The 26,472-nt window shown below is 42.2% G+C and overlaps 1 protein-coding gene and 1 pseudogene across 1 annotated transcript in view; both read left to right on the forward strand.

The window, feature by feature from the left end:
- LOC124722283 (serine/threonine-protein kinase NIM1) overlaps positions 1-26,472 on the forward strand; it is a 498,280-nt gene that overhangs the window by 47,858 nt on the left and 423,950 nt on the right. The window lies entirely within an intron of this gene.
- LOC124723952 lies at positions 15,259-15,376 on the forward strand (annotated as a pseudogene).

Genomic DNA, 26,472 nt, shown 5'->3' on the forward strand with positions numbered 1-26,472 from the left:
ATAAAGGGACGATACCGAAGAGGACTCCCTGTAAAACACAACTGCGATTCCATCCGGTCGTGGCGACTTATTTATTTTCAGATCTTTCAGTTGTTTCGCAACTCCGGGTATGGCTGTTTCTACGACCACCAAACGAGAGTCCGTGGGACGGTCGCACGATGGTATGTCTATACGATCCTCCTGCGTGAAAGATTTCTTAAATAAGAAATTTAAAATTTCAGTCTTCTATTGCCACACCAGAATGGTCGACGGGTGACTGAATACAAACTTTTGGCCTGCTTAGCGATTTCACGGCAATATCTTTCACTGACTTAAAACGGTGGAAATTGTTGCACACTTCCCGCATCGACACCTTAAAGTATCTGTCAGTTTGGTGTCACTGAAGGAGGAGAAAATAGGAATCGTTGTGCGAAGGGAATTTCATCCCAGCGCTGTGCATACTGTATTACACATGACTCGCCGACTGCTTGGCGAAACGACACAGGACGGAAAGTAGGCTCCTGACATCGCAGCAGTTCTCACCGGATTCAACATTAATTCCCCACCCAGCGGCACGTATGTTAAGTTTTCACCATTTAGTATCTTAAAGTCCTTTATTTTACACCGACTTAAAAACTGTTAAACGTATCAACCATTGTAGCTCTCTCCTCTAATCTCGTCGCACAGTTTTTATCACCTATAAATTTCCTCTAGCAATTACAATAAGATTTTATGGTTATAATACCACATAAATCTTTATTCAACAATTGGTCTTCGGGATCACGTGAAGGGGATATTCGTCTCACTATATGTTCGACTGTGCTGCAACATCCTACGCGAAGGGATCAGAACTTTATTGGTCACAACGGCGGAAAACAAGAACAATCTGGCTTTAGGAGGACGTGACGAAACTGCCCGCTGAAGCCTGCTAAACCACTGAAATTCTCGCCAGAAGTGACCGCCGCAATTTCCTGCAGCTTACTGAAACCACACGAATAGCCGATAGCTCTTTCTTTCCCTGAACTTTGGTAAAACTCCTCACTCTCATCTTCGAAGTGTACGTGACGAGAAAGTGAATCCAGCATGGCCAATATCTGTTGGAGATAACGTACAACTCCAGAAACTTTTTAAGCCAGGTATATCCCATTTCTGACGTGCTGAGGAATTACACGATGATGCAAAGACTAGGAAGTTATTGACTTATTACTGACGGCACTTAGGAACTCGTGTCAGATGGAGATGGAAAATTTCTGGATAGAACTTGAGGATCGAGCCTCACACACGCGAGGGGGGAGTTAATGTAATTGATAGTGTCAGGATGTCTGTATATGTCTCTCTGTTGCTAATATCGCTAAGGAATACACAAATAAACGGTAAAAATACACATGTAGAGAATGATAAACCTTAATTTTTGCAATTCAAACACGAAGTGTAATAGTAGCTTCTGTACGAAATGATATGAAAAATCGAAAGTAATTGATTTATTTCTTCGGTACTGTCTGACATTCTGCTGCAGACTAAATCCAAAGCTCGTTACTAATGTCCACTGGATCTCACTGAATGGCAATATAGCACTGATGATATAATACCGGACAACCACCTTCAGAAATCTCTGGAAAGAAAAGAGCTGATATCCGCTGAACTGCGAAAAAGGTGTGAATATTCAGATTAAAACCGAGTCCTGTGTTTCTCTGTTGGTATATTAATTAATTAATTCTGGAAGTAACGCCAGACGAGGTAAGGGTACCTATTCGAAGTATGAAGAAAGGGAGGAATTAAGAGATTATGGTGTCTCAACAGAAATGATTAAAACTGGAGTGTAAGTTACACGAAACGACTCTGCAAAATTGTTTACAAATTTTTTGCGAAATAAGACAATTGCCCAAAACTGAAACAATACTATAATTATTTATTTGTATTTTCTACTACCAGCCATTTACTCGTATATTTGTTTTATGTTTAATTTAGCATATTGCAACACGCTTCGCGGTTGTTTTGACCATCTTCAGGCGTTTCTACAAACCGAAAACTGTTGTTTAAAAATAAATTGTCTTAAGCTACATCAACATAGAACTTTTTGTTTACTGTTCGCTGCTGGAGTGTCTGTTGGGGTATCTGGAGGGAGTGGCGGCAGCGGTTGGACAGAAATTGGTGTCCACTTCTGTTTGCTTCTGGTGTGGTTGTTTATTATGTTTGACACCACAGTCTGTGTGGAATACCGACAGTTTTGCATCAACTGCTATCGTGCACAAATCTTGTGACACACTTTCTTATAAGACAATGGTTCACTTACGAATTTGACGTCCCAATACTTTTTTGCATCATTGGTACACTGGCGGAATTGTTGTTTAACATTACACTACTGCACTCTCTATTTTGGTACTGTTTTTTGACGTAATTCGATACAGAAATTTTTCTACGTACATGTTAACACTATACACATAATACATGGCGATCTTCCAGTGTTTGCATGAATATCGACTGTCTCGTTTTACAGCGGTATTCGTGCTACTGACATTCTTGTAGTCGTTTGTTTCACATATTAAGTCTATTGCATTAGAAATGCCTCAAGACTACTGCAGAATTCTGAGATTTCGTATTTGGTTATTTCATTAAGAATATTATCTCCATATTTCGTATTATGAATGAAAATTTCTAGTACTTCCATGATGTCCATTCTTTTACTTTCTCCGATTTTATGCAAAATTTCAAGGTTGTCTTTGATTTTCAAAGGGTGGCCTGTGTCTATAATGTTCTTTGCTACTATTGATTTGTTACATTTGTCCAGTCTGTAGGAATCTATATGTTGTTTAAACCGAGTTCTGAAATTTCTCTCTGTTTGGTCTACATGATATTTGTTGCTTTGACTGTAGGTAATTTTGTAAACGCCATCTCCATGAAGCGAAAGACATTGCTGCAATGGTAATACCGCCTCCTGTAAGATAATCGAACTTAAGCGCTGTCGGGCTTGGTTGACACTTGCATGGATGACCGAGCTCTGTTGGCAGGCGGGGTGCACTCAGCCCTTACGAGGTCAACTGACGAGTTGCTTGAGTGATAAGTAGTGACTCCGGTCATGAAAACGGACAACGGCCGGGAGAACTCTGTGCTGACCACATGCCTCTCCACATCCGCATCCAGCGACGCCTGTCGGCTGAGGTTGACACGGTGGTCGGTGGGTGACGTTGGGTCTTTCGAGGCCTGTTCGGACGGAGAGACATCCATCAAGATCGATATCTGGCGGTTTTGTATTGTAAATAAGCTTCCTGTGTAAGTTGTTGGTGCTGAAGCTGATTTTACGTATGTTTATCGAATATCCATGCTAATTTGTCAGACATTATGCCAAGATATGGTATTTCTACATATTTAACTGTCAGGGTGCTGTCAGTAGTGAGTGTAGTTTTATATTGTCAGTTCAGTTTGTGTTTTTGTCTGTTGTCGCATTGTACTGATGAGTAGCGAGTCATATCCATTGTTTATTGCGGTGCATTTTATGGTTTCTATTGCTTGTTGGATTTCCGTATGTTAAAGTGTAAATATGTGGCCTCTGTACAGTATTAATCTATATACAGCTTTTTTGGGGGGATATCGGATGTGTGGAGGAGTTTAGTCTAGTGGTGTCTGTATAGGTTTTCTGTAAAAACTGAAAAAAAACTTTTGGTTCTGTTTTGTTATTTACACAGCAACAAATGGTATAGAGTTGTTTTATTGATGCTCAAGAGTGAATTGGATACTTATATGCAGGCTATTGAATTTATTAAAAGGGTTTGTTACTCCTCATCTGTGGCATCAAATGAGGGTGTCATCTATATACTTCTTATGGAATTTATCTTTGTTTTTGATGCAGTCTTTTAGTGTCAATATTTTATTCTCTATATGGTTGATAAATGTCTCTGCTGTTGGCCACTAAGAGGACTTTCCGTTGCTAGCCCTAGGTCCTGACTATAAATTTTGTTGTTGAAAGAGAAGTAATTATGTGAGTGAACTAAATTAAATACATCTATAAGCTCCATTATATCTGGTATGCTCATTTTCTTGTTTTTAATAGGATCTTTCTTATTATTCAACCGTTTCTACAGTACAGGTGTACAATGTCTAGAGATATAATCTTAGCTTGAGGTGGGGCAGTCAGGGCGTTCATACTGTTAATAAGTCCATAGCTGTTCTTTATGAAATATGATTTTTTGAATGTGCATTTTTCAACGAGTAAGTCATTTAGTTCTCTCATCAATTTTTATTAAGTAGATAGTGTTTACATATATGTAGAAAAATTTGTGCAGTGAATTACTTCAAACACAGGCCAAAATAAATACTGTAATAGTGTAATGTTACACAACAGCTCCGTATGTGTACCAGTAATGCAAACGAGGCTTTGGGACGCCAAAATCGTTAGTGAACACCTGTTATATCAAAAGCGTATCGCACGATTTTCACACCGTAACAACTCATGGGATAAGATCTACATTCCACTCAGGCGGTGGTGTCAGACATGACGTACAACGATATGCCGCTCCGCACACGCAGAATACATCGGTGGACATAAATTTCTGTCCAACCATTGCTCCTCCTCCCTTCAAATACCCCAACAGCCACTCCAGCAGCGAAGAGTAAACAAAAAATTCTATGTTTATGACAATTTATCTTCAAGTATCAATTTTCTGTATGAATAAACACTTGAAGCACATGAAGTTGATCAAAACATACACGAAACACTTTGCAATATATTAAACTAAGCACAAAGCAAATCAAAATGTCTGGTAACAGAAAATACAAAAAAGGACACACACAAGGAGAGACAAACTATAGACTTATGAGACTCCTACCCCTAATTTTATGAGATATTCGGAAAATTATCTCCAATCACATAGATAACAAATTGATGTTTTGGCCAGACGAGGCAACAAGCTGCTTTTAGAAATGGATATATCATTTTCAACTCGTGACAGAATTCATAGAACGGATCAGACAGTGCTTGTCCGGGATCTCTAGGTTTTCCGAAAGCTTCTGATTCGGTTTCAACATAATATGTACTATTAAACAAGGCATCGGTTCAATATATCTTAGCATACTGAAGAATATATACTTCAATGAAAGTGCTTCCATTATCCTTCATAAGGAAAGTGAGAAGATCAAACTGAATGAAGAATCAGGCAAGGAAGTTGCTTATCACCAAAACTCTTCTCGGTATACCTACAGGACGTTAAGCTGCGGAAAAGGAATGTGCGTTAATGGAACATATTAGAATAATATGCGGAAACAATTTAAAATCTCAGGGTTGATCATTTAGCAACTGGAAGAGACATTTTGAGAATTACTAAGAGAGACGCGAATACTAACAAATCGCTTAGGGGGCCAGATAATTACGATTTCAACGAATTTTAAGATGGTCAGGATGTGTATCGAGGGGAATGATGTTCTATTTCCAACGGCGAGGTTTCTTTTTGGCTAATTCATCTCTTACTTCAGTAAGCTCGGCAAATGCGCTACCTAGTCTAAGGCGAAGAACAATATACACTCCTGGAAATGGAAAAAAGAACACATTGACACCGGTGTGTCAGACCCACCATACTTGCTCCGGACACTGCGAGATGGCTGTACAAGCAATGATCACACGCACGGCACAGCGGACACACCAGGAACCGTGGTGTTGGTCGTCGAATGGCGCTAGCTGCGTAGCATTTGTGCACCGCGGCCGTCAGTGTCAGCCAGTTTGCCGTGGCATACGGAGGTCCATCGCAGTCTTTAACACTGGTAGCATGCCGCGACAGCGTGGATGTGAACCGTATGTGCAGTTGACGGACTTTGAGCGAGGGCGTATAGTGGGCATGCGGGAGGCCGGGTGGACGTACCGCCGAATTGCTCAACACGTGGGGCGTGAGGTCTCCACAGTACATCGATGTTGTCGCCAGTGGTCGGCGGAAGGTGCACGTGCCCGTCGACCTGGGACCGGACCGCAGCGACGCACGGATGCACGCCAAGACCGTAGGATCCTACGCAGTGCCGTAGGGGACCGCACCGCCACTTCCCAGCAAATTAGGGACACTGTTGCTCCTGGGGTATCGGCGAGGACCATTCGCAACCGTCTCCATGAAGCTGGGCTACGGTCCCGCACACCGTTAGGCCGTCTTCTGCTCACGCCCCAACATCGTGCAGCCCGCCTCCAGTGGTGTCGCGACAGGCGTGAATGGAGGGACGAATGGAGACGTGTCGTCTTCAGCGATGAGAGTCGCTTCTGCCTTGGTGCCAATGATGGTCGTATGCGTGTTTGGCACCGTGCAGGTGAGCGCCACAATCAGGACTGCATACGACCGAGGCACACAGGGCCAACACCCGGCATCATGGTGTGGGGAGCGATCTCCTACACTGGCCGTACACCACTGGTGATCGTCGAGGGGACACTGAATAGTGCACGGTACATCCAAACCGTCATCGAACCCATCGTTCTATCATTCCTAGACCGGCAAGGGAACTTGCTGTTCCAACAGGACAATGCACGTCCGCATGTATCCCGTGCCACCCAACGTGCTCTAGAAGGTGTAAGTCAACTACCCTGGCCAGCAAGATCTCCGGATCTGTCCCCCATTGAGCATGTTTGGGACTGGATGAAGCGTCGTCTCACGCGGTCTGCACGTCCAGCACGAACGCTGATCCAACTGAGGCGCCAGGTGGAAATGGCATGGCAAGCCGTTCCACAGGACTACATCCAGCATCTCTACGATCGTCTCCATGGGAGAATAGCAGCCTGCATTGCTGCGAAAGGTGGATATACACTGTACTAGTGCTGACATTGTGCATGCTCTGTTGCCTGTGTCTATGTGCCTGTGGTTCTGTCAGTGTGATCATGTGATGTATCTGACCCCAGGAATGTGTCAATAAAGATTCCCCTTCCTGGGACAATAAATTCACGGTGTTCTTATTTCAATTTCCATGAGTGTATTACATTCAAGAAATGCTGTACAAAACTGAATGTCAAACGCATGTCCCTAAATTTCTCCCTGTGATCTAGTATTATACTGTATATTTATTCTACATTTTAGGTCTAGGCTAACTAAGTAAATGAGGTAATCTGTCTGACGGATACATGTTACGCTTTTGCCTCCACAAAGGTTACGTACACTCCCACCAAGCCCGTACTAAACAGGAAACGCACTTTTTGAGTGTCCTGTTCTTTGTACGAATGTTAAAAGTTAACTGTGTCTTTTACTATTCGGTTGACTCAAACTACACACTCTCACTAACTGTCAGCATCTATATCAAACGTTCTCCTGATTAGAAAACGCAACAAAAGGAAGTCCGTTAATGGTCTTATATTAATGTAGTATTCAGTGATTAGGTTTGGTCTACAAAATATTAATCAAGTTCGTTACTTGTCAGTGAGCTGGAGTCCCTAAGCGCACTCCATATTATACACTACTTGGTGTTACGACTTGTAGCATGAAGGTAAATTTTTAGTTTAACTAATAAAACTCTCAGAAAAATCGTCGATCTCGGGCATTAGTGATCATGTCTGGTTTTTCTGTCCTCTTCAGACTGTTCGTCCCTAAAGCACATGACTGAACACTTCATTTTTCTGACCATTTGGAGACATCCTTCTTCTATGAAAATTAGATCCCGTTTTCTCGATAAATAATCGATGTAGCGCATCTACCGTCTCCAGAGCGAGTGTTCGTCCTGTTTTCTGATTAGCTGAGTCAGACTACGGTGAGTGAGCGTTATCGCTGCCCTCATTTAATTAGGTACTTCCCCCGCTCGAACAGTGAAAAACCTTTAATTAAATTTCAAATTCTGCCAAATTATGGGCTCTAAAAAGCCAGACAAACTTTATATAACAATATGTTTACATGTCAGAAGGCCTGTATTATGGAAATACCGCCTGTTTTATAAAATTCGTTTCACAGTGTTCCTTGTGCACTACAGGATTTTACAATGTTATGTACACTCGTATACATAATCCAGTTACGTAACATTTCAAGATACATACTCAGGTACAGGTTGCATTCATCCTATCATATGCTAACAGCACTGCAACTTATATTGCTAAAGAAAAACCACTTGCATTGAAAACGAATGTTCCGAAATATTTGTGATAGCACCGTTTACAATATTTCAGAATAGCTTGTTAAGTTCGATTGTTCCTGTGATTTGAGTACAATGTCACATCAGTTAAGCACAAAGCGATTCCTTACGCAAGACTGAAAATTTCGGTTAGTAAGTAAATTTCTGTATCTACATTTACATCTTCATCTCCACTCTGCAGACCGCTATGTAGCGTATGGAAGAGGATACTTCGCTCTATGCCAGTTACTAAACCTTTTCCCCGTTCCATTCACGTGTGGGGCATAGGAAGAATGATTGTTTAAATGCCTCTTTGCGCGCTGTAATTAGTATAATCTTGTCTTCACGATCCCTATGAGAGCGATATCTTGGGCGTTGCAGTATATCCTGAGATTCGTCATTTAGAGTTGGTTCTAGAAACTCTCTAAGTTGGCGTTCATGGGATACTTTTCGTCCACTTTCAGTCGTCTGCCAGTTCAGTTCTTTCAGCATCTCCCTCACATTCTCCCACCGATCGAACAAACCTGCGATCATTTGTGCTGCCTTTCTTGGTGTACGTTAGATACTCCCTCTTAGCCCTATTTGGTAGGGGCCTCCACCCTCCGGCAGTATTCTAGGATGGGTCACACTAGTGATTTGCGTGCTATCTCCTTTTTATACTGATTGAATTTACCTAGTGTTCCCTAGTGTTCTACCAATGAACCGCAGTCTGCCATACGTTTTACCTATGACTGAGCCTTTGTGACTATTCCATTTCATATACCTACGCATTGTTACACCTAGATGTTTGTATCAATTGATCGATTCCATCTGTGATTCACTGGTATTATAGTCATAGGACACAACGTTTTTTTTGTGAAGTGCAACATTTTACATTTCTTAAGATTTGAAGAAAGTTGGCAATTTTTGCACCACTTTGAAATTTTATCAAGATCCTACTGAATACGTGTACAGTTTTTTTATGACAGTGCCTCTTAATAAACAACTTCATTATCTGCGAAAAAATTGAGGTTACCATTAGTATTTTCTACGATGTCGTTAATACACAACATGAACAGCAAGTGTGCCAAGTGGCTTCCCTGGGGCACACCTTAAGTGGCATCTACATCTGTCGATGACTTTCCATCCAAAATATGTACGTGATTGCCTCGATCCATGGCTTTCATAATGTTGTGCGAGAAAAGTGCGAGTTGGGTTTCAAATGATCGATGTTTCCGGAAGCCATAGTGGTTGGCGTAGAGGAGATCATTGTGTTTGAAATATCTCATTACATTAGAGCTCAGAATTCAACAAGGTTCAACAACAAACGGATATCAGGGATATTGAACGCAATTTCGTGAATCATTTCCACTGCTCTTCTTGTAGACTGGTGTGACCTGTACTTTCCTTCCGGGGGATCTTCGGTGTATTATGTTTAAAAGAGGTGCTAACTCAGCCGCTAATTCAGTATAGAACTCGACACGGATTTCATCAGGCCCTCCAGCTTTGTTTAGTTTGAACGATTTCACGTTTCCCAACGCCTCTATTTCATTCATATTTACAGTGGTACGAGCAACACTCCTGAGTTTTGCTTTGTAAATGAACATTTGAAAACGGAATTAGGAATTTCTGCTTCTGCTTTGATACCCTCAATTTCAGTTCCTGTCTCGTCCATGGGTGTCTGGACACTAATATTGGGGCCACCAGTAGCCGTTACATGCGATCAGAATGTTTTATCCCTCTTGACAACCAGAAACGTTTCGTTTCTTTGAGCTTCTCTCTACCTACAGCCCTCTGCTTTGTTTTTTCACCTATTGCGTTGTAGTCTTTGTTTCTTTAGAAGTTTCTTTGCAGTGACTGTATACTATGGAGGGTCGCTGCCATTATGAACTTTTCAACTAGGTACATGCCTATTCCACCCATGGTCAACAATTAGTTTAAACTTCAGCCGTAACTCATTTCCATGCTCATATTCTGAGCTAAGAGCTTCAAGTTCCTCATTGAGATATGACACTACTGTCTATTTATCTAGTTCACTCAATGTATAAATATTTCTACTTGCTTTAGTTGCCTTTTGTGCCCTGGTATTCATTATTGCTACAAGTGCCTCATAGTTATAGGTACCAGTTTCAATGTGGACATCCTCGAAGAGGTAGGTCTATTTGTTGCCATTAGATCCAGTTTATTTCTACCGTGGATGTGGTAAATTATCTGTTCCAAGTAGTTTTCAGAAAAGGGATTTAGTAACGCTTCACAGTATGTCTTGTCACGACTACCACTAACAAAACTGTAAGTAACTTAATTCATTGTTCGATTGTTCAAGTCTCCCAGAAGATTCTAGTATGGCTGTGGAACTTACGTGCTAGGGAACTGAGGTTTTCAGTCAGCAACTATTACAGTTTTATGCCTGGTTTAGCGACTCCATACACGCTTAGAGAACGACGCATCAATTGGCGAATACATAGCTGGGTACACAACTCTCGGGCTACATCTCTGCCCAGCATATTCACAGGCGATCAATAACGCCTTTTAAAGGATGACTAAATATCGCTATCCGACAGACTGGAAAATGAAGTTTTTACTGTATTCCAAGAGACAAGGAAAGACCAAGATGACGGCCTAATGAAATGTGGGCAGAGAGCGTTAGAAAACATACAGAAGCGACACGGGGTTCGTGAACACGGAAAAGTGTACAGTAGGCCTCTGTTTAGCGTTGTACTTGCTAAGCAGAAAATTTTCCTATCTTTCCTAATATTCCGATGGCATTCTCTGCTCCATTTTGTAACTTGAAAGTGTGCTCTGCGCATATTGACCTTAGTATCTAAGGAATGCTAAACTACAAAGACTGTGCACATCGTAATGACTTTAAACACTGATATTGTTTTCAGAAGATATACTTAACAACCAATTAACTAAATAGAATACAACCTTGTTAAGATTATTTTTTCAAGAAGCGGTAGTTCAAAAATGGTTCAAATGGCTCTGAGCACTATGGGACGTTACTTCTAAGGTCATCAGTACCATAGACTTAGAACTACTAAAACCTAACTAACCTAAGGACATCACATACACCCATGCCCGAGGCAGGATTCGAACCTGCGACAGTAGCGGTCGCGCGGTTCCAGACTGTAGCGCCTAGAACCGCTCGGCCACTCTGGCCGGCAAGCAGTAGTTCACTTATCCAGTTGTCATAATGACCATCACTGAACAGAATAGATTTTGTGTTCCCCTACAATTCTGTCATTAAATCAATTACAGTCTATAATACTGAATCGCGCCTCGTCTTTAAGAGATTGGTAGCATTCTTCTGTGGAGGAATTTGTGCCTCAGATGAGTGGTAGCAGCAGCGCTTGAGCAGCGGTGGCTGCTGTCTATCTGACGCAACACGTTACCTCACCGCAACGTCTCGAGAGCGGTACATGCTAATTGCCAGAAGAATACGCTAAAGCCGATACGGAGCAACTAACGAAAGAAATGCAGAGCAGCCATTTATAGAGAAAACTATAACTTGTAAAAAAGTGGCTCTACTCATGGGAAGATTAGGTAGCTCTGGTGTCGTATCAACTGACAATTGATGTGGGAAACATTTCTATACCGATACTAATCTCTCACACCGCTAGTGAGAAGAGAGCGTATCGCATGTGAAAGGCATTGTTCATAAAACGAAGGCACTGTTATTTCAATCAAAAAAATATTAAATCTCGCACTGCTTATAGCTATTAATTGATTATCCGTATTTCATTAACGAAGGGAGAAAATATTAACTCCACCAAATGCTGCAGGCGAAATGGAATGCAGGCGTTTAAAACTAGAAGTGACAGAATATGCAAAAGGGCTATTCAGAAAAAGCTATGGGTAACACACAAGGCTGTAGAGGCATGCATGGATAGGATGAAGATAAATGCTGCCTATAAGAAAATTACAGTGGTGTCCAAATTTAAAACAACAAACGGAAATTTTTCAAGGTTGCGTCTATTTTGCCACAATACAGTATGAACAGGCTATAGTACAGTAGAAACAATGTAAAGGATACAGAGCGCAAAGAACCGCAACGTGCATAACGGTAGACAAAAATGTTCTACGTTTTTTCCAAATCAACGGATTTTCCCACACATTCCGACAACTGGTTAATATGCTCAGTGCGGGGTGTGGCTATCTTTGGTAGCAATGCAGGCCTGACAACGTCGGGGCATGCTGTGAATGATGTCATCAGTCTCATGTTGCGGCAATAACGCCCATTCATCCTGCAGAGATGCTCGCAGTCTTGGAAAGTAGTTAGTGGATGCTGGCGTGACGCAAGCCGTCTCCCTAGTGCATCCCACACATTCTCTATGGGACTGAAATCGGGAGAGAGAGCAGGCCACATCATGCGTGCAATATCTTCCGTTCCCAAGAAAACATCAACCACCGTCCTCTATGAGGGCGAGCATTATTGTCCATCAATATGAAGTGCAGGCCCACAGAACCTCGAAACAACCGGAAATGAAGTCCCATGATCTCGTCACGATACCGAACAGTAGTTAAATCTTGTCGATTAACCCGTACAATTTTATGAAGAGAGATTAGAGTGATAAACATAATCCCTGCCCACCCCATTATGGATCCTCTTCGATATCTGTCTATTTCCACAATGTTTGGCTCTGGAAATTGTGTTCCACGTTTCCTCCAGATGCGAACCCATCGAGAATCACTCTCCAGACTAAATCGGGTTCATGTGTGAAAATAACGTCGGCCTACTGTTCGACCGTCCAGGAGGCATGTTGATGACTCCACTCTAGACATACCCTTCTTGAAGACGAGTAAGAGGTAGAAATAGAGCAGGTCTCCGACAATAAAGCCACTCTGCCGAAGCCTTTTGCACACCATTTGCCTCGATACAACACGTCAGTGGATGCTGTGAGGTCAGATGCCAGTTTGCGTGCAGTACTAAGGTGGTACCGTCATGCCCTTACAGCCAAATAACGATCCTCTTTTTCTGCTGTCAGCCGTGGTCAGCCCTGCCCTGGTCTTCGGGATACAGTTTTGGTCTCTATAGACTGTCGCCTCATCCGAGAAACAACAGAGCGATTTACATTAAGCCATCGAGCCATATCAGTTTGCTACTGTCCCGCTTCCTTTCTTCCTATGGTCCTCCACAGCAGAGAGTCCGGTAGACATTCTCTCTGTGCCATACTGCTCCGTCTGTGACTGTGTACACAGCGACTGTGGATGTGACACTACACGGCAAACACTACCTCGTTTCATGGGTGCACTAACGTCATCGTTGGCATGGTTGTCTGATGACCGGAGTGCCAACTTCCGTGCAGAATACGATCGTACGAGCATCTTTTTGACAATATGATTATATTCTGAATTAGACAGAAGATGGAGTTGTTGCTTTAATTTAGGACACAAGGGCGCATACACCTTTCGAGAATGGAAAGACAGCAATATGAATATCAAGAGCTCAGAGGGCAAACCAGTACTAGGCAAAGAAGGGAAAGATAAAAGTTTGAAGGAATACATAGAAGAGCTATACAAGGGAAATGAACTTAAAGGCAATATTATAGAAAGGGAAGAGGAAATAAATGAAGATAAAAAGGGAGATATACAGTGGGATGACAAAAGTATTGGGATAACGATATGAACACATACAGATGGCATGCACAAAGTGTAAAGGGGCAGTACGTTGGTGGAGCTGTCACTTGTACTCCGGTGATTCGCGTGAAACGGTTATTGATGAAATAGTCGCCGCACAACAGGAACTGACAGACTTTGAAAGCGTAGTTGGAGCTAGATGCATGGAAAAACACATTTCGGAAATCGTTTCCGAATTCAGTATTCCGAGATCCACAGTGTCAAGAGTGTGCCGAGAATACCAAATCACAGGCATTACCTCTCACCAGAGACAACGCAGTGGCCGACGGCCTTCACATAACGACCGAGAGCAGCGGCGTTCGCTTAGAGACGTCAGTGCTAACAGTCAAGCAACACTGCGTGACATAACCGCAGAAATCAATGTGAGACGTACTACGAAATTATCCGTTAGGACAGTGCGGCGAAATTTGGCGTTAATCGGCTATGGTAGCAGACGAACGACGCGAATGCCTTTGCTAACTGCACGACATCGCCTGCAGCGCCTCTCCTGGGCTCGTGACAATGTCAGCTGGACCCCAGACGACTGGAAAACCGATACCTGGTCAGATGAGTCCCGATTTCAGTTGGCAAGAGCTGATGGAAGGGTTCGAGTGTGGTGCAGACTCCAGATAACTATGGACCCAAGTTCTTAACAAATAACTGTGCAAGCTGGTGGTGGCTCCACAGTGGTGTGAGCTGTGTCTACATGGAATGGAATGGGTCCTATGGATGTTCATCTAGTTGGGGACCATTTTTCGACATTAATGGGCGTCGCGTCCCCAACAACGATGGAATTTTTATGGATGACAGTGCACCACGTCATCGGGCCATAACTGCTCACGACTGATTTGAAGAACATGCTGGACAATTCGAGCGAGTGATTTGGCAGCCTAGATTGCCTGACATGAGTCCCATCGATCATTTATGGAACTTAATCGAAAGGTCAGCTTCTGCACAAACTCCTACACCGGCTACACTTTTGCAGTTATGGACGGCTGTAGAGGCAACATGGCTCAACCTTTCTGCAGGAGCTTTCGAACGTCTTGTAGAGTCCATGACACGGCAAGCCGCTGCACTACAGTGGGAAAAAGGAGGTCCGACACGATATTAGGAGGTATCCCATGACTTTTGTCATCCCAGTTTATATTGGAAGATAGGTTAAAGAAACGCAAACCTGCGTTTACAGCATTTGTAGATTTAAAGAAATATTTTGACAATATTGACTGGACTACATTCTTTGAAATTTTGAATGTAGCAGGGATAAAATACATGGAACGAAGGTTTATTTACATCTTGTACAAAAACGAGACTGCTGTTGGAATAGCCGAAACGTATGACAGGGAAGCAGTGGTTGAAAAGGGAGTGAGAGAGGAACGTAGCCTATACCCAGTGTTTTTCAGTCTGTATAGTGCACAGACAGTAAAGGAAGTCAAGGAGAAATTTCGGAAGGGAATTAAACTTCTTGGGTAATAAGTAAAACTTTCAGGTATGATAATGACATTGTGATTGTGTCAGTCACTGTAAAGGAGTTGGAAGAGCAGCTGAAAGGATTAGACAGTCCCTTGAAAAGTGTTTATAAAATGAAGAATGACAAGGGTCAAATTAAACTGGGCTATACGGAGGAAATTTTCCAACGGCCTTGCCGCAGTGGTAACACCGGTTCCCGTCAGATCACCGACGTTAAGCGCTGTCGGGCTGGGATAGCACTTGGATGGGTGACCATCCGGTCTGCCGAGATCTGTTGGCAAGCGGGGTGCGCTCAGCCCTTGTGAGGTAAACTGAGTAGCTACTTGATTGAGAAGTAGCGGCTCCGGTCTCGTAAACTGACATACCGCCGGGAGAGCGGTGTGCTGACCACATGTCCCTCCATATTCGCATCCAGTGACGCCTGTGGGATGAGGATGACACGGCGGCCGGTCGGAACCGTTAGGCCTTCATGGCCTGTTCGGGAGGAGTTATACTGAGGAACTTACGTTAGGAAACGAGGCACTGAAAGTAGGAGATTAGTTATGCTATTTGGGCAGCAAAATAACTGATGATGGCCGAAGTAGACAGGACAGACTGGTAACAGTAAGAAAAGCATTTCCAAAAAAGAGAAATCTCTTTTCATCGAATATAAATTTAAATGTTAGGCATTGCTTTCTGAAGGTACTTGTCTGTAGTATAACTTTATAAGTAAGTGAAACGTCAATGATTAACAATTCAGGCAGGAAGCTTAATGTGGTGTTACAGAAGAACGCTTAAGATTAGATGGAATAACTAATGAATGGAGACTGAATCGAATTGGGGAAAAAATAAGTTAATGCCACAGCTTGACTTAAAGAAGGTATCGGCTGATAGCACCAACTCTGAGGCATCAAGGAATCGCCAATTTTGAAATAGAAGGAAGTGTGGGGGGAGGGGGAGAGGAGGGTACAACATTGTTGAGGGAGACCAAGGCTCGACTATTCGAATACAGTAAGCCTATTCAGGTTATTCAGTCATGCGGCGGCCTGCATATAATAGACAAGCCTGAAGAGCTGCATTAAACCAGTCTTTGGATTGAAGACAAGAACAACGACATGTTCTGTAGATCACATGATCGATGCATGCGTTTCTCGAAGTGATGCAAACAGTTAATTCGGTGATCATGGCCTTCCGATGAAGTGGTCAGGTAGATTTTCGTTCATTGCTATTGTCGATTGCTGCTACAGTGCAGAAAGTTAGACTACAGTGCATTAGGCGGTTTCTATATATTCGCCCGCGCCGTTGGCTTGATTTATGTAGATATAAACAGAGGCGAACTTAGAAAGCACAGCTGGTTGGAGCAAGTATATGAAAGCCGGTATGTGGGACCAGGGACCTGTAGAAGGAGAAGCCTCGCTGTTCCAGGACTTTAGAGAGGTCCCTCGGTAGCTAGGACTGACATAAACGTCTGCTAGAGGCTGTTACAGGGAAAACAAGCCATTGTGCTCGACGAACAATATTCACAGGGAGGCCGCAAATTGTTACTCTCGCCCATTAATTCTCTGCACTCATCTAGACGATAGTGTGCTGAGTCCATACTGCAACAGAATGCACTTCTAGAAATAGTGAACTTCCTAAAAAAACACCGGTTCGTAATTCTTGGGGATGTTCAAACGCTGTAACTGTAACACAGGGTGCTTAGAAACCGTCTGAACAGCTTGTAATAGTGTTGCAAGGTAGTTTGCGCTGAGAAACAGTTTTTAAGAAAAAATTCGACACGTGGCGCCATTTTTCGAGTTAATCAGCATTGTAGTTATCCCATCAGGCCGTTGCCCGCAAATTGAAGCGGCCCGCCAAAGACGGTGTCGCCAGTCATGTTCTTCGTTTGGTTTCCTATACCCGAACAAGAGAGCGACATAAAAATAGGACATGGGCCGCTAGCAAGGATCGAACCCAAACCAAAAACTGAGTAGTCTCATGCACTATCATCTACGCCATAAGAACAGCTGACACTAATTTTATCTGGCGAGCAGCTTGAATATGCGTGTTCAACGATCTGATTAACCATCTTCAGTGATAATTAACTCGGAAACGGTGCAACGTATCGGATATTTTTCTTAACGTTGTTTGAGCACAGCTCACCCTGCAGCAGCCTTACAAGCTTTTCAGACTGTTTCTGACCACACTGTACGGTGCTGCATTGGGATGTTTGTGATTACTGTGCCAGATTAATGTCTATGAAAGCGGAGGAACTAGAGCTGTGTATAATAGCAGGATAAAACTTTGGAAAAGGAATGAATGGTGATGAGAGTGGGATAAGGTGAGGAAAGCTAATAGACACCCTCGAAGATTGAAATTAAAATATAGTAAGCCAAGACAAGGCATGGGTCGTTTACTTTGTCATAATAATTTTCTCTACCAAATTTTATTACAACTGAGGTCAGTACTTACCAGTGTGTTTGGAGTTTTGAGAATGTACTACCTGTACGTTCCTTGACAGAAAATGTTAGGTATCCATTCCTTTAAGGTTATTTTTGTATTGTTTCAAGGATAAAATAAACCTGTCGCTTTCGTTAAACACGATTTGTACACAGCGTTTATAAAATAAAGTTCTGGTATACCGCTAGTGTACGTAAAACGTTTGTAATGAAATTCCAGGCGTGAAGGTAACAGTAGAGTGCACGTGAACATTATGTCTGAAAATCGGATATCGAGAGGAACAAATTCACAGGCGTCCCATACACAACAGCGCAAGATTTATAAATTTGTCAGAATAGGCATTCGAAAAAAAAATACAGCAAAATGTCAACTGTATATCTCAATGAGAATACCTTTTCTTTTTTTTTTTTTAAAAAAAGTAATTTATGAGCATAACGTTTGAATTACAGACATGTGAATGTTGGTCATATGTGTTTGATGCCAGCAACTTTTCAGTATTCGAGGAAGGTAGGGAGGAAGATTAGTTTTCAACGTCCCATCGGCGGTAAGGGCATTAGCATATATATTGTGTAGTTGTTACAACTAGAATTGGGATAGCAGCAACTCGCGCAGGCAGACTTACGAAAAGTCGAGTGGTGCTGAGGCACGCAATAGCCGGCGAGTAACAACTAGTATAGAAATAGTCACATAGGTTAGGATGCACGCCAAGCTACTGGCAACACTCGAAGTCTTTCCCGGACAGCTACACCTTGAGCGTGCGTGCAATAAATGTGTAGTGTGTAGGGCAGTTTTCGAGTCTGTTTAGCTCAGACTTATTTTATTCCATCGTGGTTTTTAATACTCTTTGTCATACGGTGACCATATTTCTCTAGCTAATAGTAAAGTTAAAGACTAAAACTGATTAATGAGGAATTTTGCACACATTGTCACTGTCCTGCAGTAAAGACACAGGAGAGCAGATATCGAGGTAGCAGTAAGAACAATTAAATTAAGCTTGTTCCATATGTTTCATAGTGCTCTTGTGTTACTCTATACTATGACGACCTTGAAAGAGCATATCTTTTTCCACCATTATCGTAAGCTCCCTACGTTAGATGGATTCCTTTCTAGCCAACACGTGAGTCAATGGAGGTCTAGTGAGCCGGTAGGGACGAACGCCAAAGTTTACTCTTTACGTTGTCGAGCGTATAATATTACCAATACAGGCATTCAAGGCACATACAGCATATTAACTTAAGCCAAACGAATGTATCTAAAATAGTTTTATTTGGCATTGCTGTTAGGCAAGAAGCAGATGGCCGCCCGCTGTGGCCGAGCGGTTCTAGGCGCTTCAGTCCAGAACCGCTCTACTGCTGCGGTCGCAGGTTCGAATCCTGCCTCGGGCATGGATGTGTGTGATGTCCTTAGGTTATTTAGGTTTAAGTAGTTGTAAGTCTAGGGGACTGATGACCTCAGAAGTTAAGTCCCATAGTGCTTAGAGCCATTTGAACCAATTTTTGAAAAACAACTGAAGACTGCTTCCGAAGGTGATGCAACACCTGTAACTATATCTTTACTTTGCTACCACCATAAGGTGTATCGCGAAGAGAACATCATGCAGCTTTGTACTTGTAATTTAATAGATGTGTTCTTAGTGTAGAAGGCCTTCAACTAAATGGTATAATTTTAACCAGAAAAGATTTTGAGTATAAACATGTTCTTAAGCATGTTCAGAAACATTGTAGTTCCATGTAACATGTTATTTAAATCCAATAAAACCCTGAGCTCGTAGTAAGGTCGTTCCCTCCACATTATTCTTTTACGCAGGACTGGTAATCCACCGTTGTTACTTCACTAAGACCTACGTAATTTGGGATGAAAGAAAGTAATTTCAGTTGGGAATTCCCTATCGGCCTGTAACGAACACCGCAACGACTCTATCTGAAGAGAACTAATCGCAAGTACAGATTATTTTGGCGCAACACGAATGTTCAAGACAGCCTTTATTCAGCCGTAAGTAACTGATTTAAAGCCATTGTTACTACGTGCGATTGTGACGCACTGCATTGGAGAAACAAAAGTATAGGGAATTTACAGATCGTTGTGCTGGATGGAGAGGGCCAATTCCTCGTCCATGCATACTCCATATTGTACCTACTCAGTCACATTCCTCTGAGGCACGTCAGAGACATGGTATATTGTACCTCAGCCAATAGGCAGATGCCCTGCAAGCACATTATTTGGAAACACAAGAAACACTGCTGCACATGGAGACGAGTATGAATACAGATTACACAAACTCTCGGCACATATCGGAGCTCATATAGAGCTGTACTAAATGTAGATTCTACTCATAACAACTTGATGAGTTTGGCTCAAACCACATTTTCTGTTCTTAGCGAAACCTTATCACACTGTTACAAAAGGGCTTCCTATAGTTTCTATATTTACTAATATATTTAGCAAAACGTTACATACGTTACGTGAAATGTTTTCAGGAAGTCGTACCTTAATAAACAGTTTTGGCATTGATCAGCTATAGCACTCAATTACTTATACAATCAAGACTTTAGCGGCAGCATGTTTAGTCAAAGATGATGTTAATAAAGAATAATCAAAGACTGGATTATCTATGAGGGTTTTGGAACATCTCTTCACATAAACAGTAAAGGAATTCTGGATCTGCACATGATTTCCTGCGCCTGGGAGAAGTGGTCAGTGGTTAGGTTCAGAAGAACGAGAACAGACGTGGATTCAACTATCACCGAGTCAGAAGGTCGTCACGGCGTGTAGAGACAAGTACATGCGCGCTCGCACACATTCTCTTTCTCTATCTATCTATCTTTCTATCTATCTCTCTCTTACACACACACACACACACACACACACACACACACACACACACATTATGCTTGAGTTCCCTCAGATGGAGGTATGTACATTTTTTTTTATGTTGTGGTTGTTCTCTCGGACGTTGCTGAGTTGGGATATAGAATACGCTTCTAGCTGCATAGAGTGTTGTTGAACCTTAATCACTTTGCGATGTATAATTTACTCAATAAAGTATGTGGATGGTAGTTTTCTGAAAATTTTCGATGTTATGGTTTTACGATCTAACCTTGCACTACTTTTTACGTATTCGGATAAAATACAAATGAATAGATTTTTTGAGTAAACTATTGTTTAACACTTTATGAAATTCTTCTATCATTTGTCCATAAGTTGTTTCGAGATAGGTAAATGGCTCTGAGCACTATGGGACTTAACATCTGTGGTCATCAGTCCCCTAGAACTTAGAACTACTTAAACCTAACTAACCTAAGGACATCACACACATCCATGCCCGAGGCAGGATTCGAACCTGCGACCGTAGCCGTCGCGCGGTTCCAGACTGTAGAGCCTAGAACCGCTTGGCCACTCCGGCCGGCTGTCGTGTTTTGTACTCAGATAACGAGTAAAGAATGTTTTCTGTCATTATCGTTCTTGAACTGGAGTCATTCTCTATGCTTAACAGCAGACGACAAAGGAACATATTTTCCATAATTTTGTTGATAAAGTTACGAAAGTGGAATAACATTTGATATTTATGAAAATGGTGTAGACTGTATTAAGTTTGCAACGGTAATATACTCGTGTTCATCGATCGTAGTAACCGTCCAGATACTTGCTTAGAAAAATTAAAATCAAGTAGTATTTTACTCTAAATGAAACTTTAGGTCTTCATTTTTCTTTTTACACAAGCGTTCTTCAATTCTAACAGAAGAGTTGGGGCGAAGGGAAGGAAGTCAGTTCGATACATCAGACCGACTTCCACAGGAGCAAGTGAATAATCTAAATAGTCCACACGCAATTACGGTATTATACATGTGCTCCGTGCTTCGTACAGGGCATCTACAAAAGCATAAATGACACATGCAACCAAAGAAAGCTTAAATATCTCGTGAAAGTTACATTCGATGCCAAGACGATGATAGACTAAATATTGGTTTATTGCTCGTTATGAAAGAAATGAACAATCCTATAGTTTACACACACACACACACACACACACACACACACACACACACACACACACACACACACAGCGCTAAGTTTGACAATGAACAGACACGAAACACTTGTGGTCTGAAGTCTTGAAACTTCGACGAATTCCATCAAGAAATGTACGAGGAACAGCAATGGAAATTGCATTGATCGTCTTCATTGATAAACAATACTCTTATTCTACATTCGTTTTGAGCACAGACCATTGGGAATCGATTACTTGGTGAACGTTTGGAATTTGCAGTTGGTGACAAGTTGAAGTCCTGCAGTCAAGGGGAAGAATCATTACTGCAAACCAATATGTCTGTCTTTATCTGTTAAGAACGCTATTCTTATCTTAGAAACGGAGGTAGTTGCAGAAACATACATGTCTATACAGTCACAGTACACTATTTTTACTTTGATCATCTGCAGGTGTTTCTGCATCTCTTAATATTTTTCCAATGATTTCGCATTTCTAAGAAGGAACTATGTGTAGTGGCGTATTACTATACCACAGTTTTCTGACCTAGAAGTGTATCCCTACGCCGACCGTGGTGGCCGAGCGGTTCTAGACGCTACAGTCTGGAACTCGAATCCTGCCTCGGGCATGGATGTGTGTGATGTCCTTAGGTTAGTTAGGTTTAAGTAGTTTTAAGTTCTAGGGGACTGATGACCTCGGAAGTTACGTCCAGTAGTGCTCAGAGCCATTTGTATCCCTACGCTTTGATTGACTTATTAGCAATGGAGAAGCAGTTTACAAAAGACGTGTTCCTTCCCTCTGTCAGAAGCCAGGAACGCAGGGACTTCTAGACAGCCTTGCGGGAATCGACATGAAGAAATATTTTCAACACTGGAAGGATCGGAGGTAGACGTTCTTCGACTCAGATCGGTCCTATTTCAAAATCTGTCAGAATTTGTGATATATATGTAGTATGTACACAGATTTGCAGAGTTTTTTACTGTCTGAAATTGTTCAAAACAATTGCCACCGGATCGCGAGAACACGTTCGTAGTAAACTGCTCTTCCATCAGCACTGAGTTCAACGATGTCAATGAACCTAGTCCAGCCAAGGACTGTTCTCCAGAGCCGAATAATAGTCGTGAATTCACTTTGATATCATGAAAAATAGTTCCCAGTTCATGGATTTATGAACATTTCAGAGTAAAATTCTAACTAGCTGACGGCTCATTTGCAATGGAGATCTGAAGACGCTTCACTTGTGAGACACAGAACTTTCGGCGTAAAGATTGTCTGTAAAATTATTTTGAGGCCACAATATAATGTTATACTGAACCGACCGTTGCCTTTTTCCGACAAATAAAATAATTTGCTCTTCTGTCCCTTAATTTGTATGCAGATGTAACAGTAAAGAGTAATTTTTTCTGTTTGAAATTAAAGTTTGGTTTGGTTTGCTTTGAGGTTGAACGTTAAGGGTTATGTTGAAGGTATCGAAAAGTGTTACTGCAAGATGTTCAAACGCACCACGAAAGATAATCCTGCATAGTCTGCAGCTACTCTGAAGCAATCCTGTCTTCAGCCTTTTAATGAAGAGACCCATATTCACTGATACGTCTCTGTAAATTAGCGTAGTTTTCAGATAGAGCCAAGCAGTACCTCCTATAATATCTGCGTCAGATTTATAAGAAGACTTAATGGTCTAGAGATATGTTTATTAATTTGAAGAATTATCACAGAACCTTACCGAAACAGTTCAATTAGGAGCCCTTGTAGCCTCCGTAAGCAACTTTACATGATCTGCGCGAGAAATTAATATTCAGCCGGAATATGTCGACTGTACTCAAAGAATGTGCTAATTCTGCAATCCTTTGACTTTATTTTAAAATGTTTCTCAGAATGAAATATTTAAGTCTCTCATATCAACGTACTGTGCACCGCTGTCAAAAATATTATCTTTCGCGGAACCTGTCACCATTTACCATTATCGATCTACAAAGAGAACTGAACGTTTTATGAGTAAGTTTGTACAAGTTATTCAAATATCGACGGTAGCTATGTAAATTAAAACAGAACAGAAGAACACACACTTTATTTTGAAGTACGTTTTATGGTAGTAAGAGTTCATCATCATTATGTTATCTGGATGAATTAGGGAATGATCTTCTTTCGAAGATCAGGTCGCAGCTTACCGGTACATAGAACTAAGTATGTTTTACAAGTCGTAGCTAGTTTTCTGGTAGCGATCTGATGCGCCACCATGGAATGCAGGTCTCCTGAGGTCTAGTTGTAGGATGATGATAGTTATCATGTGATAATCCGGTAATCATTCAGAAGAATCACTAGCGAAAGAAGTGGGGTGTTGAAGTACTGAGGCTTGATGGAGTGCGTTTAAAGTTCTCTAAGGTTTTAGATATTGCGATAATGAATACAACGGTAGGCGGTACTGTTTAAGTGGAATGGACATCTATAAAATGGGCAATCACAGTAGTTAGACAGACAAATGTAGGTATTGCCAAGAATCCTTGGGTAACGGAAGAAATACGTTAACTGAGCGATGAAAGATGGTAGTATAATAATGTTTACGAAAATTCAAGAACACGGAAATATAAGTCACGTAGGAATGAAATAAAAAGAAAGTGCAGGGTAGGCAGGGCAAAATGGCTGCACTAAGAATTTGAAGTAATCGAAAAAGAAATGGTTATGAGAAAGACAGATTCAGAATACAGAGATGTCAAAACAAGCTTCAGTGAAATTAAAACGAAGGCGTCAACATTAAGAGTGTAATGGTCAGTCCATTGTTAAATGCAGAGAAGAGAGCGGACGGATGGGAAGAGTAATTTCAAGGCGTCTACGAGGGAGTGAGTTACAAGTACTGGAAGAAAAAATGGAAGTGGCGATGGAAGACATAGGGGATCCAGTATTAAATTTAGAGTTTAACAGGGCTTTAGAAGACTTGTGTTCAAATAAAGGCTTCGGAATTTCTAAAATTATTCGCGGAAATGGCAACCAAATAACTGCTTAACCTGATGTGTAGATTCTAAGAAACGGGAGCCATACCATTAAACTTTCAGAAAAAATATCATCGATCTATAAAAGCGTTCGAAATTCTCGAGGAAACTTGTCTAACTTATAGGGAAAGACTGATAATATACAGTATATGCAAAATCCTAGCCAGAACAAGAAGAATGGGAGACCGAGAACGAAGTGCTCTGATTAACAACGGTGTAAGACAGGTATACAGTCTTTTGCCAATACCGTGCAATCTACACATCGAAGAAGCAACGACGTAAATCAAAAGAAGTTTCAGGAGTGAAACAAAACTCAGAGTAAAAAGATATCAAATTTAAGATACGCTAAAGACATTGCTGTCCACAGTCAAAGTAAAGAAGTAGTACAGGGCCTGTTGAACGGAATGAACAGTCTAAGGAGTACAGAAAATGGACGAGGGTAAACCCAAGAAAGGACAAAGTAATTATGAACAGGACAAATGAGATAAGAGGAAAATTTAACATCAAAATTGGTAACCAGCAAATAGATGAATTGAAGGAAAGCAACAGATGACAGGAGAAGGAAGGAGGACATCAGAAGCAGACTAGCGCATGCGGACACAGCTTTCCTGACTAAACCAATTCTTTGTCTCATAAGTCGGTATTAATTTCAGAGAGAAATGCATTGTGCGGATGTGAATCATGGTGTGTGGGAAAAGTGCTGCTGTTGACGGTTATTGGTAGGTAGATGGACTGATGAGATCAGAAATGTGGAGCACCTCCGCAGAATCCGAAAAGAAAGGAATACGCTGCCAGAAAAAGGGATTGGTTGATAGGACATGTTTTAAGACATCAGGTAACAATTTCCATGGTACTAGGGGGTGCCGTAGAGGGTAAAAGATGTATGAAAAGACAGATTCGAATGTGTCCAAAAATAATTGAGGAGTGTGGGTTTAAGAGCTACTCTGAGATGAAGAGGTTGGAATACAAGAGTATTACTTAAATTGAGTGGACTGAAGCACTTCCTACAGTTCTGTAAAGCACATTTTTCGGATCTATCAATTCCAGATATCTTACGATGAAAAAAACTGCGAATTTTTGTACTGTAACGTTATCAAGTAATAATCGGAGCAACATCCTCTTCGTAATGGGGATTACCACCTAATGGTGCCGAAGTCTCGACAAACAGTAATATCCTGTGCTCGCAGAGGACATCCGACTATTATCTACGATTCACAGCTGAGAGACCGGGCAGGTTCGTCCATAGTCAGGAACGTTTATTGGTTGGTTAGCTGGTTGATTTGGGGGAGGGGACCAAACAGCGAGTTAATACACTCCTGGAAATGGAAAAAAGAACACATTGACACCGTTGTGTCAGACCCACCATACTTGCTCCGGACACTGCGAGAGGGCTGTACAAGCAATGATCACACGCACGGCACAACGGACACACCAGGAACCGCGGTGTTGGCCGTCGAATGGCGCTAGCTGCGCAGCATTTGTGCACCGCCGCCGTCAGTGTCAGCCAGTTTGCCGTGGCATACGGAGCTCCATCGCAGTCTTTAACACTGGTAGCATGCCGCGACAGCGTGGACGTGAACCGTATGTGCAGTTGACGGACTTTGAGCGAGGGCGTATAGTGGGCATGCGGGAGGCCGGGTGGACGTACCGCCGAATTGCTCAACACGTGGGGCGTGAGGTCTCCACAGTACATCGATGTCGTCGCCAGTGGTCGGCGGAAGGTGCACGTGCCCGTCGACCTGGGACCGGACCGCAGTTACGCACGGATGCACGCCAAGACCGTAGGATCCTACGCAGTGCCGTAGGGGACCGCACCGCCACTTCCCAGCAAATTAGGGAGACTGTTGCTCCTGGGGTATCGGCGAGGACCATTCGCAACCGTCTCCATGAAGCTGGGCTACGGTCCCGCACACTGTTAGGCCGTCTTCCGCTCACGCCCCAACATCGTGCAGCCCGCCTCCAGTGGTGTCGCGACAGGCGTGAATG

The sequence above is a fragment of the Schistocerca piceifrons genome, chromosome X (genome assembly GCF_021461385.2).
Source record: "Schistocerca piceifrons isolate TAMUIC-IGC-003096 chromosome X, iqSchPice1.1, whole genome shotgun sequence".
In the NCBI taxonomy this organism is placed as follows: domain Eukaryota; kingdom Metazoa; phylum Arthropoda; class Insecta; order Orthoptera; family Acrididae; genus Schistocerca; species Schistocerca piceifrons.